The 16,232-nt window shown below is 35.4% G+C and overlaps 1 long non-coding RNA gene and 1 pseudogene across 2 annotated transcripts; both read right to left on the bottom strand.

Moving 5' to 3' along the window:
• Positions 1-2,448: 2,448 nt before the first annotated feature.
• LOC122295745 lies at positions 2,449-4,710 on the bottom strand. 2 transcript variants are annotated; one of them, XR_006238239.1, is made up of 3 exons: positions 4,344-4,710; positions 3,948-4,258; positions 2,449-2,903 (listed from the first exon to the last, which is right to left on the bottom strand). It is a non-coding gene; the product is annotated as an uncharacterized LOC122295745 (long non-coding RNA). The 2 variants fall into 2 exon arrangements; XR_006238238.1 differs by having other exon boundaries at positions 2,449-2,882; positions 4,344-4,707.
• A 1,438-nt stretch (positions 4,711-6,148) lies between these two features.
• Positions 6,149-8,705, bottom strand: LOC122295744 (annotated as a pseudogene).
• Between the last annotated feature and the right edge of the window lie 7,527 nt (positions 8,706-16,232).

The raw sequence follows: 16,232 nt of genomic DNA, 5'->3' as shown, positions 1-16,232 counted from the left end.
TAATAAAATTATGTGCTCTTAAGTTGGGTTCAAAAGGTCGATAAATAATCCATGCTAACCACCCCCAATATTCCAAGCCGAGACTGGGTCAGGTCTTGCATCAAAGAAAATGTCAACCGTCATCTCACGAAAACACTCCGTTCTCGACAGTGGAAGAAGGGTACGGCGTGCAGCTACACTTTTATGAACCCAACACTTTTTTAATCTTTCTTCCGAACTAATATGGTATCAGCCCTTTTTTTAGAGAAAATACTGCAATTTTCCAACCAATTTTTCTCATTCTTGATGTTGATGGTTGGAATGGATATTTAGTACTTATAGATCCATCGTAGTGATTGCCAAAGAATCCATATCATTAGGGACAGAATCACTACAATTAATGCAAGAAATCGAAAAAGATATATCCATCTATTTTCATTATCTTCACGATTGTACCCCTATAAACAACACGTATAGGTAAATCTAAAATTTCAATTCAGCCATTTTTATATACATACTAAAAGAAGGAATCTTATTTACGATCTCTGGCTTTTGTGATGCTTTATGGCCTCAAATGATAGCTCTGGTGAGTTCAATAGTGATTGCTATCATTGTTGCAAGAAAAAACTAGTAAAACATAATCTTGCCCTTCCCACTAGTTGAACCTGATAAGCTTTATGAGCAAAAATTCGAGCTGTATGAGCTCTTGCTTACTGTTTATTTTTGTCTTATTTCATTAATACAATTATGTGCTCTTGCGTTGGGTTCAAAAGGTCGATAAATAATCCTTGCTAACCCCCCCAATATTCGAAGTCGAGACTGGGTCAGATCTGGCTCTTGGGTCAGGTCTCGCATCAGAGAAATTGTCAACAAGCATCTCACGGAAACTCTTCATTCTCAATAGTGGAAGAAGAGTAAGGGGTACAGCTACGCTTTTATGAAACCAACGCTTTTTTTATCATTTTTGCGGATTGATATGGTATCAGCGTTTTTTAAAAAAATCTGCAATTTTCCAAACTATTTTTCTCATTCTTGATGTTGATGGTTGGAATGGATATTTTGTACTTAAAGGTCCATTGTAGTGAATGCCATAGAACCCATAATGTATCTGATAAGTCATACAGAGGCAGACAACAATGTGTGCTAGGTAAAGCCTTCGAGTTATTAGGGAGAGAATCACTCCAATTATTGCAGAAAATCAAAAAAGATATATCCATCTGTATTGATTATCTTCACGACTGTACCCCTATAAACAGCACATATAGGTAAATCTAACAATTCAATTCAGCCATTATATATATATATATATAATAAAAGAATGAATCCTTTTTACGATTTTTGCCGTTTGTGATGCTTTATGGCCTCAAATGATTGCTCTGGTGAGTTCAGTAGTGATTGCTACCATTGTTGCAAGAAAAAACTTGTAAATTGTAATCTAGCCCTTCCCACCAGCTAAACTTGGTAAGCTTCTCGAGCAAAAAAGTGAGCTGTATGCACTCTTGCTTACTCTTTATTTTTGTCTTATTTTATTAAATCAATTATGTGCTCTTGCGTTAGGTTTAAAAGGTGGGTAAATAATCCATGCTAAACCCCCAATATTCCAAGCCGAGACTCGGTTAGATCTGGCTCTTAGGTTAGGTCTCGCATCAAAGAAGATGTCAATGAGTATCTCCCGGAAACTGTCCGTTCTCGATGGTGGAAGAATGTTAAGGTGTACAGCTACATTTTTATTAGCCCAACATTTTTTTTATCTTTCTTCCTGACTCATATGGTATCAGCTATTTTTTTAGAAAAAAATTCTGCAATTGTGCAACCAATTTTTCTCATTCTTGATGTTGATGGTTGGAATGGAAATTTGGTACTTATAGGTCCATCGTAGTGAATGCCAAAGAACCCACGATGCATCTGATAAGTCCTACATAGGCACACAACAATGTATTCTAGGTAAAGCCTCCGAGTTATTAGGGAGAGAATCACTCCAATTAATGCAGAAAATCGAAAAAGATATATCCATCTGTATTAATTATCTTCATGACTGTACCCCATAAACAACACATATAGGTAAATCTAACAATTCAGTTCGGCCATTTATGTATACATACTAAAAAAATGAATCTTTTTTACGATCTTTGGCGTTTGTGATGCTTTATGGCCACAAATGATTACTCTGGTGAGTTCAGTAGTGATTGCTACCATTGTTGCAAGAAAAAACTAGTAAAATATAATCTAGCCCTTCCCACTTGCTTAACTTGAAAAGCTTTTTGAGCAAAAATACGAGCTGTATGAGCTCTTGCTTTCTCTTTATTTTTATTTTATTTTATTAATACAATTATGTGCTCTTGCGTTGGGTTCAAAAGTCCAATAAATAATCCATGCTAGCCCCCCAATATTCCAAGCCGAGACTGGGTCAAATCTGGCTCTTGGGTCAGGTCTCGCATCAAAATGCAAAAAACAAAACATATTACAAAATATCAGAGCGAAGTTTTGAGAAAAGTTCTTATTCCAAAAATCTTTTGGTATATCGTAAACTGAAACATAATCTTCTTATTTTATTGGGGCATCATATCGAGACAGATACCACCTTTAATCCCCGTGATAAGGTTATAAACCATCATTATACCCGTGGCTAAGTACCATGTTTCACCCCTGTGGTAGGTTTATAAATCACCATTATACCCGTGGTTGGGCCGTATTCCATATTTTATCCTTGTGGTAGGTTTGTGCCACATTATACCCGTGGTGAGGTCGTTTTCCATGTTTCATCACCATGGTAGGGTTGTGCCACATTATACCCGTGGTGAGGCCGTATGCCACTATTATATCCATGACGGGGTCGTATGCCACTATTACACCCATAGCAGGGCCTTATGCTACTATTATATCCATGGCGGGGCCTGATGCCACTATTATGCCCATGGCGAGGCCTTAACATAAGCAAAACGAACATATCATCAGAAATAGATTATATTCAGATGTAAAATCAGAAACTCATGCCAAAGTTTTTTAGCTTACACATCATATCATAATAGAATACTGAACAGCTTCAGATCATTTCATATATTCAACAGAGCAAAATCAAAGTATCTTCATTTTAACCACAATAAAATTTTAAGAATCTCATTTTCGCTCTTTTTACAAAGTTCATAAATAATATGCAAAATAAGCTCATGTCTACACCATTCATGACAAAAGTATTTTCTCTTTCATACAGAGTTATAAGTAATGCCAGAACAAATAATTGAGGTTGTCTTTCAGATTTCTTTTAAAAAACAAACATGCATATTTTTAAAAGTCAACCTCATTTCATTTTCTTTTTTTGCAAAATCTAATATAGAAATCCCGTTTACTTGACTTTCGTGTAGTATCTACTCTTGGGTCTAAACTCTAATAACAGTATCACCACCTAGTCAAAACATAAACCAAAATTTTAAATAAACCAACCCAGAAAGCTACTAATCGTTTGATAACAACCCAAACCAAACCCTATTAACTCAAAATCCATCATAAAAAATAAAAATAAACTTGAATAGTCCCCTAAAAACCCGAATAGCTTCGTAATATTCCACCTCACAACATCACAACAACTGAACAACCTATAAAAATTGACTCAAACAGCCATCAAATACTCCCAGCCCGCAACACACAAAAAAAACAACATCGTCTATTGATTTCATCATTCCAACATAACCCACAGAAAATTTCCAGCAACTTCCTTCAATCTTATTTCTCACTTAACAACACCCAACAATCACTTCAAACTCCAACAAAACAACATATACAGCCTGTAACTACAATCCTCACAACCCACATCAATTCACAAACCATCCACCTTTCATCACAAAACCGCAATTCCCAGCACAATATATATATATATATAAATCACCATCTTCCGAAGATACATATATACAAAAGAATATGCACTTAAAAATTAATTACTTGAATTTTGGAGAGCAAGAAGTCCGCCTTACCAGTATTTACGCAAGGTGTGCTCACGGTGGTAGGACTCAAAAGGAAAGAAGAGCACAAACTAAAATTGGTTAAAGTCTCAAGTTACGAAGAGAGATATGGGCATGTATGTGAAAATAAAACAGAGGTTGTGTGAAAACAGAGGGGGAAAGTGAATCTGTGTGTACGAGAGTGAGAGTGAGGATGAGAACAGAGCGTAGAAGATTGAGGCGAAAGAGCTCACCTGCGCGAAGAGAAGAAATGCCAGAGACAGCGTTAGCTTCGGTCCAACGGAGATAAAAGGAAACGTTCTAGGGTTCAATTTAACACAAACCTAAAATGAAAATTAGGATTCATATTGAATACAGAAACAATAGAAAGAGAAGAAGAGAGAGATAAGATGAGAGAAAGTGACTCACCAGTGAAGATCAACCAAAGGCGACGAGAGTGCAAGGTTCGTGGAAAACACAGCAGCAACGAGAGACGAACCAAAAACAAATTTCAGGAGAGAGCGAGAGCCTGAGTATCTTGGCATGATGAGTGGAAAAACTTTATGTGAGAGAAAAAAATAAAAGTGCAGAAACCGTGCGGGAGTTGGAATATGAGGAGAGAAAAACGGTGTAGAGATGATGGAGGGAAGAGGGGCTTCGGGCGTGGGGGTGATAGAGGATAACGGAAAAAGAAAAAAAAGAAACTGAATAGGAAAAAGAGTCAACTTACCAAAAAAACACTATGTAGAGTCTTCATGGGTCTGGCCTATGGTACGGCTTGGACTTGGCCCGACCTAGATATTACAATACAGGTCTATCACCTTGGAGTTTGGGTAGAAAACTCTACGTGATCTGATCATAAGTAGGCCTGTGCAGGAAACCGAGCGACCCGGCCTATCCATGAACACCGACCCGACCCGATCTGAGAAGAACGATTTTGGCTAGTGGTCGGATTCGAACCGTACAACTCGCTCAACCCGTCTTCGTCTTTTTTATTTTCTTTCTAGATCTCAAATTTTCAGGAAGGGGGGTGTTCATGCCAACAGGTTCTCCCCAAGAGATCGTCTGACCTGGGGAAACTATGGGAGGGTGCTCATGGAGACTTTATTGAGGTTGAGGGATCGGATCTTGACTCGATTCATGGACTCGACGGAAGGCTCGGAGCCAGCATGAGATGAAGAAGACGTTCACGTGGTGGGATGAGTTCTCCCCAAGAGATCAACGAGTTTCTCCCCAAGAGATGGTTTCAGAGCTGGGGAAAATATGGGAGGGCGCTCATGGAGACTCTGTTGAGGTTGAGGGATCGGGTCTTGACTCGATTCATGGACTCGACGGAAAACGTGGTTGGTGGACTTGATTCATGGTTCCTCATCGGTGTGTTATTGGCAGCGGTGTCTTCGGTCTTACGGGGTACGAGGCCAAGGAAAACGTGGGTTGTCGTCATCTTATTGTTCGGCCGGCGTCTCCACTATGTTGTATGTTTTCTGCTACACCAAGTTCGCGGAGGAGATCTGGCGATCCTCATCGGTGTGTCACTAGCGGCGGTGTCTTCATTCTTACGGGGTACTAGACCAAGGAAAACGCGAGTTGTCGTCATCTTATTGTTCGGCCGGCGTCTCCACTACGCTGTATGTTTCTACTACACCAAGTTCGTGGTGGAAATCCGGCGAGTTTTGTGCCTATTTCGGTATTCTGAGCAAAGTCGGATGATCCGACTTTAGTCGGATCGAGTTGTGTTTTGTTCTTCTGATAATCGGACAGGGTTGGGTCGAGTCCAAACACAGCCCGGGTTGGCCGGGTTGCAGGCCTAATCATAAGTATTGCAAAAATTTTGAATCTCCATGCATCATTTACGTGTCGTTAGCACTCATCACATATAAAACATATAGAATTCGTGGATGAATGCGACGCACAATTTTCAGCACTGTATTGTGTATATAAAAAACAATTTTCTTGAGATAAAATCGAGTGCCAGAATGAGAAAAACTAAATTTATTCATTATCATGTATTGACTAACATTATGGAGGCCATCGAGCATAGATCAGGTGCATGGTTTTCCATACCAGGTTCCAATATATATTAATGTTCAATCATGTAGGCATATTGTAATTGCCAATCTATTACGTACAATAATTACGTACCAACTTTTACGTGCATGGTGCAAAGCGGCACTACTAATTAATTTATTGGACAACTAAATTAAGCAAAGTTTTGGAAATCTTGATCAAACTACAATTCTGAGACCCATACTGCATGCATGCATGCATGAATTCTATTTGATGGTCTTCAATGCATAAAGCTTGGAAGGTAGGCGAGGTGCGATGAGAATCTCGAGGGGAGTGGCTTTCATGTTTGTCAGTCCAAAGCTCTCAGTCATATCAACCTGTGCATTCGAGGGAGTTGAGATCTCAAACATGTGCAAAATACGAGCCAGTGTCAAATGTACCACTTGAAGGGCTAAAGTTGCTCCGGGGCACACTCTTCGACCACTTCCGAATGGGATCAATTCAAAATTTTTACCCCTGACGTCAAAATCCTTGTGGGTTGATAAAAAGCTTTCCGGCTTAAACTCCAGAGGGTCTGACCATATCAGTGGATCCGTTTGAATTTTCCAAATGTTGGTAATGAGTCGGGTGCCTTTAGTGACATGGTATCCGCCTATGATTCAGTCCTCACTGAATTCTCTCGGCGATCCTAATGGAGCTGCTGGATATAAACGTAATGTCTCTTTCACAATGGCTTGGAGATAGACCAATTTACTGATATCTGAGTCCTCAACAAGTCTTTCCTTTCCCACTTGGATGTCAAGCTCATCTTGGGCCTCTCTAAGCACATGCCGGTTGTTTAGCAAGAGCGATATTGCCCAAGTTAGGGTAAGAGTGTTGGCGTCACCGGCCCCTGCGATCAGATTCTGCAAGGTGCAATTTTGTTGAAAATTCATAACTCATTACCTTGAAGGTAGAATTGGAACAACTCAATCATTCTTCTTAAAAATAATCATAGCTGAACACACGATCTCTGTTTTATTTTCCTATTTTATTATAATAACTTCTTGCGGACACAAAACAGAAATCAAAAGATTGTTTTATACATCGGGTTATTATGCAGGATTAACCCATGCAAGTTCAAACCTTGTGAAGCAAAAATTGAGGAAAATAAAATACAACAATTATTTTTCTGCAAACTTGAGTGATATATATTTTGAAAAAATCTAATTATAAGCACAATTGCGGACTAATCTGTACACTAATCTAATGTGATTGGTCAAAAAGTAAATTTTATTAAAAACAGTACTAATTTGAATTTGAATATGAATGAATCAGTATTAATACGTAAATTAGTACGCGACTTTACTTGTACGTAGCCAAATTCATATATTTTCCCCTTACATTCAAGCCCAAGAAACCTTAATAGCAATTAGATTCTTATATTTATCAAATTCTCTCCCGGCCTCCTTCTCTTTTCTCCATCTCAATCCTTTTCTATTTTATTATATTCTCTATCATTTGGATAATGGGCTGTGGGATTTTCAGTCTTAGAAGTGAATTGTTAGTCTAATGACGAATTGTTAATTTGAGTCATCTAAAGGTTTGAAAACTATGGTCGGGAAATTGAGTTTTTGGGTAACATGATATTAATCAATTGGCACAAATATTGCAGAATATATAGAAGAGAAAAGCGAATGCCTACCAAACATGTGGCTTTGTTGATTGTATCCGCATCATTGCCTGCAAGCTGGTCTGCACCATCGAGGATAGAAAGCATTACATCCATGAAATCTTGCTCCCCTTTACCCTCACCTAAAGCCCTCTTACGCTTATGATCTTCCAGCCATTCCCCAATCATACTGTCCAATTCTTTGGCAGTTCTCTTCATGGCCTTCTCATGTCCACCATAATCCAACCAACCAAGGCAAGGAATGGCATCCGACACCACGAACAACCCAAGCAAACGAAAAAACTCCCTCAATGCTTTTTGAAAACTACGTGCCTTTTCTTTGTTATGATCCCCTATACTAGTAGAAAAGTCGTACCGCTTTCCAGCAACCATCCTAACAATCAAGTTAAGATTCATGTCCCCAATCCACTGCTTCAGATCCACCATAACCTGGCCTGAGTTGTCCCTTTGCTTGGTCCAAAGTTTGTATAGCTGTGCTAAGGAGGTCTCAACTTCGGAGACTCGAACGTGAGAAAGAAGTTCAAGCCGACGATTAGAGAGTAGCTCTACGGTGACTATTTTACGCAATTCACGCCAATAGGAACCATAGGCTGCGCGGCTGAACATGGCAGAGTTATATCCCAATTGCTTTGAAGCAACAAGTTTGGGTCGAGAGGAAACAGCGACATCGTTGGTTGTGAAGCACTCCTTAGCCACCTCCCAATTGCTCAACACCAAGGCTAGGTGCAACCCTATCTGGATAGTGAAAGCCGGACCGTATTTGTCTGCCATGGCTCCCAAAGTTTTGTGGGGAAGTTGGCTTCCTCCCAATAGAGGCAGGTGACCCACTATAGGCCATGCACCCGGCGGACTTGGTGGGGTTTTGAGCAAGCCATCTTTAGACCTCCTTAAAAGATGAAATAACAACAGAGCTATGGCAAGTGCTCCAACTACAACAGAATTTAGGCAAGGGGAAAGAAGGGAAAGAAGATCCATTATTGGCGACAATATTTTGCAAGAGGCAGCTTGGAGGATATCTTTTGGTGAACTTATAATAATGCTTTTATTACCATATGTTCCAACTGTTCACGAGTATTTTTGGGGGTGACATAATGTAAAGTCAAATTATCATAATTTAATACATAAAGTGGCCTTCTTATCTTCTTTAACAAGAGATCTACCAAGTGTCAGCAGATCTCTTAAATAGTTGTAGGATAGTGATGTACTTTTAGGATTCTTCTCATTTATAAGGACTCAAAAGGGTACAAAAGTATCGAAAAACAAATTAACAAGTCTTCTCTGGCTTAATTCATAGAAACTTTATCCTTCATAAAGTTACATTTTACCCTTTCAAACCATTCATTCTCTTTAGAATTTGAAACATATATAAGTGGCCAGCATTTTACATATTACCCTTTTCAAAAATACCGTCCACAATGTTAACTTATTATTGGGTTATTTTATTCTCAAGTCTGTGTAGAATACACCATGTATGCATCAGTTAAATCGTAACATTTGATTTGAAAGATTATCAGGTTTTCAAATTTATCTTCTAAATCAAATTATGACATATAAGTATTCTATTAGATGTGTTCTATACCAATTTGAGAATAGATTTTTTCATTCTAAAATATGTGGATGGTTATCAAAGAAATAATGATAGTATTGCAAATGTTGTAATCTCCCTCAATATCGAGTGGAGTAATTATATTCATGTATATATAGAATTACAAGAGTTGACTATACAGCTGTAACTTAATATGTATACGAGGATAGTAATAACAGAGAGACACGAAAGCAGCAATCACGAGAGATGGTCTTGCGTAGGAGGAGGATAAGGCATATAAGTAGCTGAATCCATAGTTGCCTTATTATCCCCCCTAAAGCTAAGCAGAAGGAATCGGATGCACAACTTGGCACAAAGAGCTTGAAATTGAACAGTGACTAAAGGTTTCATCAGTGCAACTACAAGTTGGGACTCGCTAGGTGGGAACTGAACATTGAGAGTCCGTCTCTGAACTTGTTCGTGGACAAAGTGTAATCGATCTCAACATACTTGGTGCCCACTTGCTGTTATTCAGAATATATGTTAAGAATTCATAATCACGAAGTAGTTCACCAACTTCTGCCAATATATTAGTAGAGGTCTTCACTCGTTGGTAGTATTCGGACATGGACATGTTGCCCTTCTTGAGAGTGGATAAGTCAAGACATATGCCTACCACTCATCCTCGTGCATGGTTGGAAAATATGCGCTCAAGAGCACACCAAACATCCTTGGATGTTTCAAGGTCCACCATGTGGGTGGTAATTGATTATGAAAGAGAAGGCATGATGGCACCAAGGATTACCTGATCCTGGTTGTACTATTGAGAAAATTCTAGATTGGGAATAGTTTGGATTTTGTCATCTTTTAGAACTAATATTAATTGTTGGTGGAGGACATGGGATTGTTCCATCAACATAGCCAATCAATTGTTGGCCTCTACTGATATAGGAGGAAGTTATCCTTAGTGAGTTTTATGGTGACAAGTTTTTATAGGCTAAGTGGGGCAGAAAGAGACATTGTTTGAAAAAAAAAGGTAAAAAAAAAAAAAGAGTGAGTGACTTGCCAAAATGATAGTGGATGCCATGGGAGCAAGATTCTCTTAAACATTGGTTTTCTGGCTCTGTGATACCATAAAGAAATAATGACAGTATTGCAAATGTTGTATTAATCTTCCTCAATATCGAGTGGAGTAATTGTATTCATGTATATATATATATAGAGAATTACAAGAGTTAACTATACGGCTGTAGCTTAAGATTTATACAAGAAAAGTAATAACAGAGAGATATGAAAGCAGCAATCACGTGAGCCGGTCTAGTGCAAGAGGATGAGGCATATTAGTAGCAAATCCATAGTTGCCTTATTATCTATTATGAACTATTATTTTTCTCATTTTACTTAATTTAGCTACTCATATGCAGGTTGAGTTTGTCTCTTTGTGTCGCAATCATTTCAATGAAGCTGTTAGAGACGGGATTAATCAACATGGAACTAGAGCTTTGATGCTCTTTTGTTGAATGCAAATGCAAGGGTTTGAGTTGTAATATTTAGGGCTTGTTTGGGAAGTGAGAAAATATAAGAACTCTGTAAATAATAGTTAAATAGTTTGTGAGTAATAGTGAAATGATTTGAGTTACGATGTTCTATTGAGTTTTGAAAAATAAGAGAGAAAAAGTTAAATAAAAATATTATTTTTATTTCGTAATTTTAGAAATTTGTATTGTATGTTTTTTGTGTTTTATTTGGAAGTTTGTAAAATTTTTAATGATTAGATAATAGTTAGATGAAAAAATTAAAAATTTAAAATTGAAAAACGTTTGTGTTTGAGTGATGTTTGGAGAGTAAATGGTAGTGAAATTTTGACAATAGATGAGATATTTTATGTTCCAAATAAGCGTTAAGTGATTTTTGTAAATGAAATTATGAGAAGTTTCGATAATTTTATGGTTCCTCTTTGTGTCCAAACGCCCACTTTTTCTTAAAAATGAGGATAGTTATCCCTTTTGTGCTATCTTATTTTTCTCATTTACATGATTTATCTGCTCATATGCATGTTAAATTTCTCTCGTTGTGTGGCAATCTTTTCAAGGAAGCTAATAGAGACGGGACTATTGAACATGGAACTAGAGCTTTGATGCTCTTTTGTTGAATGCAAATGCAAGAGTTTGAGCTATACTATTTAGTGCTTGTTTGGGAAATAAGATGAGATGAGAATTCTATAAATAATAGTTGAATGATCTGTGAATAGTAGTGGAATTGTTTAAGTTAAGATGTTCTATTGAGTTTTAAGAAATGAGAGAAAAAAAGTTGAATAAAAATATTATAAAGTTAAAATATTATTAGAATATGATTTTTTTAATATTACTTTTGTTTTGAAAAATGAAAATTTTGTATTATTTGGTATGTTTTATTTGGGAAATTGGTAAAATTTTAATGAATAGGTAATTATTAAATGAAAATTTTGAAAATTTAAGATTAAAAAATGTTTCTGTTTTAGAAATGTTTGGGGAGTGACTAGTAGTGAAATCTTGAGATTACATGAGATGGTTTGTGTTTCCAAACAAGTCTTATGTAATGTTCGGGAATGAAATTATGAAAAATTAAAATAATTTCATGTTTCATTTTTGCGTCCAAACGTCCCCTTATTCTTAAAAATGAGGATAGTTATCCCTTCTGTGTTATCTTATTTTTCTCGTTTTATATGATTTATCCACTCATATTCGTGTTAAATTTTTCTCTTTGTGTGACAATCTTTTCAACTAATCTAATAGAAGCGAGATTAATCAACATGGAACTAGAGGTTTGATGCTCTTTTCTTAAATGTAATTGTAAGGGTTTGCATTGTAATAACTAGGGATTGTTTGGAAAGTAAAATGAGATAAAAGAAATTAGTAAATAATGGTAAAATGGTCTGAGTTAAAATATTTAATTGGATTTTGGGAAAGGAGAGTGGAGAAGTTGAATAAAATTATTATGAAGTTAAAATATTATTAGCATGTGATCTTTAATATTATTCTTGTTTTGAAGTTTGGAAAATTTGTATTGGTTTTTGTGTTTTATTTTGAAGTTTAGAAAAATTTTAATGATAAAATGGAAAAGTTGAGGATTTGAAATTGAAACTATTTGTGTTTGAGTGATGTTTAGGGAATGAATATTAGTGAAATTTTGAGATCATTTGAGATGTTTTGTGTTTCCAAACAAGCCCTAAGTGATATTGAGGAATTAAGTTACAAGAAACTCAGAGAATTTCAAGCTTCATCTTTGTGTACAAACTTCCTACTTTGCTTAAAAATGACGATAGTTATCCCTTTCGTGATATCTTATTTTTTCATTTTACATGATTTATCTGCTCATATGCATGTTGATCAATTTGTCTCTGTGTGGCAATCTTTTCAACAAAGCTATTGTAGGTGGGATTAATCAACATGGAACTAGAGCTTTCATGTTCTTTTTTTGAATGCAAATGCAAGGGCTTGAGCTGTAATATTTAAGATTTGTTTGAAAAGTGAGATGAAATGAGAATTATGTAAATAAAAGCCAAATGGCTTGTGAATAATAATGAAAAAAATTTGAGTTAAGATGTTGTATTAAGTTTTGGAAAATGAAAGAAAACTAATTGAATAAAAGTTATATAAAGTTAAAATATTATTAGAATATAATTGTTTAATATTATTCTTGCTTTGAAAATTTGAAAATTTTGTTTTATTTTGAAGTTTGGGGAATTTGTAAATGGTAGGTAATGATCAGATTAAAAAGTTGAAGATTTAAAATTGAAATGTATTTGTGTTTTTAATATTTCGGGGACTGAGTAGTTGTGAAATTTTGAGATAAGATGAGATTATATCTATTTTGTGCTTTCTTATTTATCTCAATATACAAAATTTATCTGCTCATGTGTATGTTGAATTTGTCTCTTTGTGTGGAAATCTTTCCAATGAAGCTAAAAGAGACTGGATTAATCAACATGGAACTAGAGCTTCGATGTTTTTTTGTTGAGTACAAATGCAAGGGTTTGAGCTGTAATATTATAAACAATTCATCTCATCTCATCTCTTTTGGATAATGAGTTGATCTCATCTTATGATCTAATCATTACAATTTTTTTAAACTTTCAAACAAAATATAATAAATAATTCAATTTTTTCAAATCTCAAAACAAAAATAATATTAAAAAACTATATTCTAAAAATGTTTTATTCAACTTTCAACTCTCAACTTAATTCAGCTCAACTCAACTCATTATACAAACTTTCCCTTAGTACTAGTATGAGAAGTGAGATGAGATGAAAAGTTGTATTATTTTTAATGTTTTGTTTAAAAATTTGGGAATGTTGTAAATATTATTAGATAATTATTAGATGAAAAAATTGAAAATTTGAAATTAAAAAATATTTATATTTAAGTGATATTTGTGGAGAGAATGGTAATAAAATTATGAGATTTGATAAGATGTTTTGTGTTTCCAAACAAGCCAAAAATTAGATTCCAATCCCACTAAACAAACACACACCAAAAATAAAAAATAAAAATAAAAAAAGAATAAAATAAAATAAGGCCACACGTACAACAATCCTATTTGGAGGGTAAAAGCCGTGGCTCCCAAAAATTTCGTGGGGAGGTTAGGTTCCTCCCAACAGAGGGAGGTGACCTAAAATGGGCCATGCACCCGTTGGAATTGGGGCTGTTTTGAGCAAGCTAACTCTAGACCTCCTTCAAATATGGAAGAAAAACAGAACTATGAGAAGTAGTACTCCAGTTATGATGGAATTTTATATTTAAATTTAGAAAATATCTCATCTTATCTCATCTTAATATTATAAATTTTTAAATTTTTACACAAAATATAATAAATAATTTTAACTTTTTTAATTTAACTTTTATCTTTCATCTCAAACTATCTCATCTCATTTTTTTTTTAAAAAAAAAAAAAAAATCATTCTAGGCTTCTAGCTGATCAGCAAATTTTGGACAGAGGCAGCTTGGTGCTGGATATCTTTAGATCATGTCCTACATTTTCTTTATTGGATTCTCCATGAAGGATGACCTGCTTGGCCTCACACAACCTGCTTATAGTGCACCAAGCTGGTAAGTTGGCCTAGATTCTCACGATTCCTCCGCTTGATCACGACGAAATCTTTTTCTTCTTGGATAGGGACATGCATTGGCCTATTCAAAAACAAGTAAATCCATGAGAGCAACGCTATATATTGTTTTAAGTGTGCACTCTAGAATAGCGAGAGAATAACACTAGAATAACGCACTCATTTTTAACGTGTTCGCAATGTGTACTGTTTTTAGGTTTTTTTTTTTTCAATATTGTTTTCTTTTTTTATTTGATAACATTTGTGGCGATAAAATCGTCGCATAAAATTATTTGTGACAAAAAATTGCGTAAAAAATGACCTTCTTCCGACAAGAAAAACTCGTCCGAAAGATTTCTACCTACAATAATTAACCATGGTTAGTGTTTTTTTTTTTTTTTTTTGCGACCACAATTGAGACTATTTGTGGTGATGTTGTTCGATACAAAAATGACTTCTCTTACCATTTGGAATGTCTTTTTGCATTGCTCCTATCCTCTATTAGCAGCAACAAGTTTCGTCGCAAATAGGTGTGTTAGTTTTGCATTAATATTTCATTTTGATGCGAAAAAGTTTTTGGGTGACAATTTTAGGCGACACTATTTATGTTTTTTGCGATAATTTTAAGTGATGCAAAAAGTTATTTTTCTTGTAGATATATAATTTTTAATAATAATAATTGGAGGTTGCAGCCTATAAAATAATCTCTGAAGAATCAGTGCATAATTTTCATTAGGTACTATAAATAAGAGGTTGCCGCTAGCTTAAGAATAACTACGCGTGCTCGACGATCAATGACATGGCACAAGGTGAACAACTAGATCAGGCTCCATTTCTTCAACACATGGAGGGAATTATTGCTCCGTAGATGGCATGGAAGCTTTGAGTGAATGATTGATGGTTCTAAACATTGAACTAGGGCGACACATTTCCAGAACTAGCCTTCTTGTGAGATGACTAGGATCAGGATAGTACCGATGATATTATCAATGAAGAATCCATCAATTTGATGTAACGTGACTACATTCGGCTAGTCATTCATGGAGCTCTGAATTAAATTAAGATGAATTGAAAGAACAGGTGAAGGGACCTCGTAGAAAAATCTGCTTTATGTCGTGATTTGTGACTGATCGTCGACATGGACTGCAGATTTGCATTGCATCATGACATGATCAAAGATCACCGTTATATAATTTTTAAATTAATGAAACTTATAATTCGAGTCAATTCCAATAAAGTTTTAGTCACTAGTATTAATTGAAATTTCCAATCTACCCATGTATATATGTGCAGAAATATTTACCAATTCACTTGAACAAATTGGTTAGCCATCAAGTATGCAATTATATAATCAATCAATTGCATATAAAGTAAATAAATAAATTGCATAACACAATGATTGGTAACGAAGGAAAACTTTTTAAAGAACTCTTTAAAAGTAAAACTATATGACTCTAGGGTAGCCAAACCCAGAAAAGTCAAATTTATTATTTGAAAATCAAATTATAAGCAAGTTCTCAATTACAAAACATTTATCAATTGACTCTCTTACTTGACCAGACAAACGACCTGTTTGCCTCTACCGTAATAGTAGCTAAAACCTTTGATGATCTTCAAATATTGGCCTTTCTCTTAGAACTCAAGGGGTTGAAAATTGACCAATGAATTTTTTAACACGGAACACGATCACACTTAAAGAGAGATACAGAATATAAAAATTCTCCAAGAATTTTTTCACCAAAATATGCACTAGAAAATACTCTAGAAAATATCTATATTTGAATCTCGACAAATACTAACCAGTAGGATCCCTTAAATAAATAATCTGAAAGTAGTTTTAGTTTCAGTAGGAGTACTCTACTGATTGCCCGAGTCTATCATGAAGATGTATCCTGAATGCTAACACCCACAATAAATTCTCCCTACAAAAATAGATTTTAGTTCAACCTCTTCTCTAGATACGTGAAGATTTCTTGGGACTCGATTTTCACACTTATCACTTATCTAAACAACATCTAATACTTCCTAGA

This window comes from Carya illinoinensis, chromosome 15, assembly GCF_018687715.1.
Source record: "Carya illinoinensis cultivar Pawnee chromosome 15, C.illinoinensisPawnee_v1, whole genome shotgun sequence".
Taxonomy (NCBI): Eukaryota; Viridiplantae; Streptophyta; class Magnoliopsida; order Fagales; family Juglandaceae; genus Carya; species Carya illinoinensis.
Note: the sequence above shows the minus strand (reverse complement) of the source record. Positions and strands in the feature narration are given on the sequence as shown.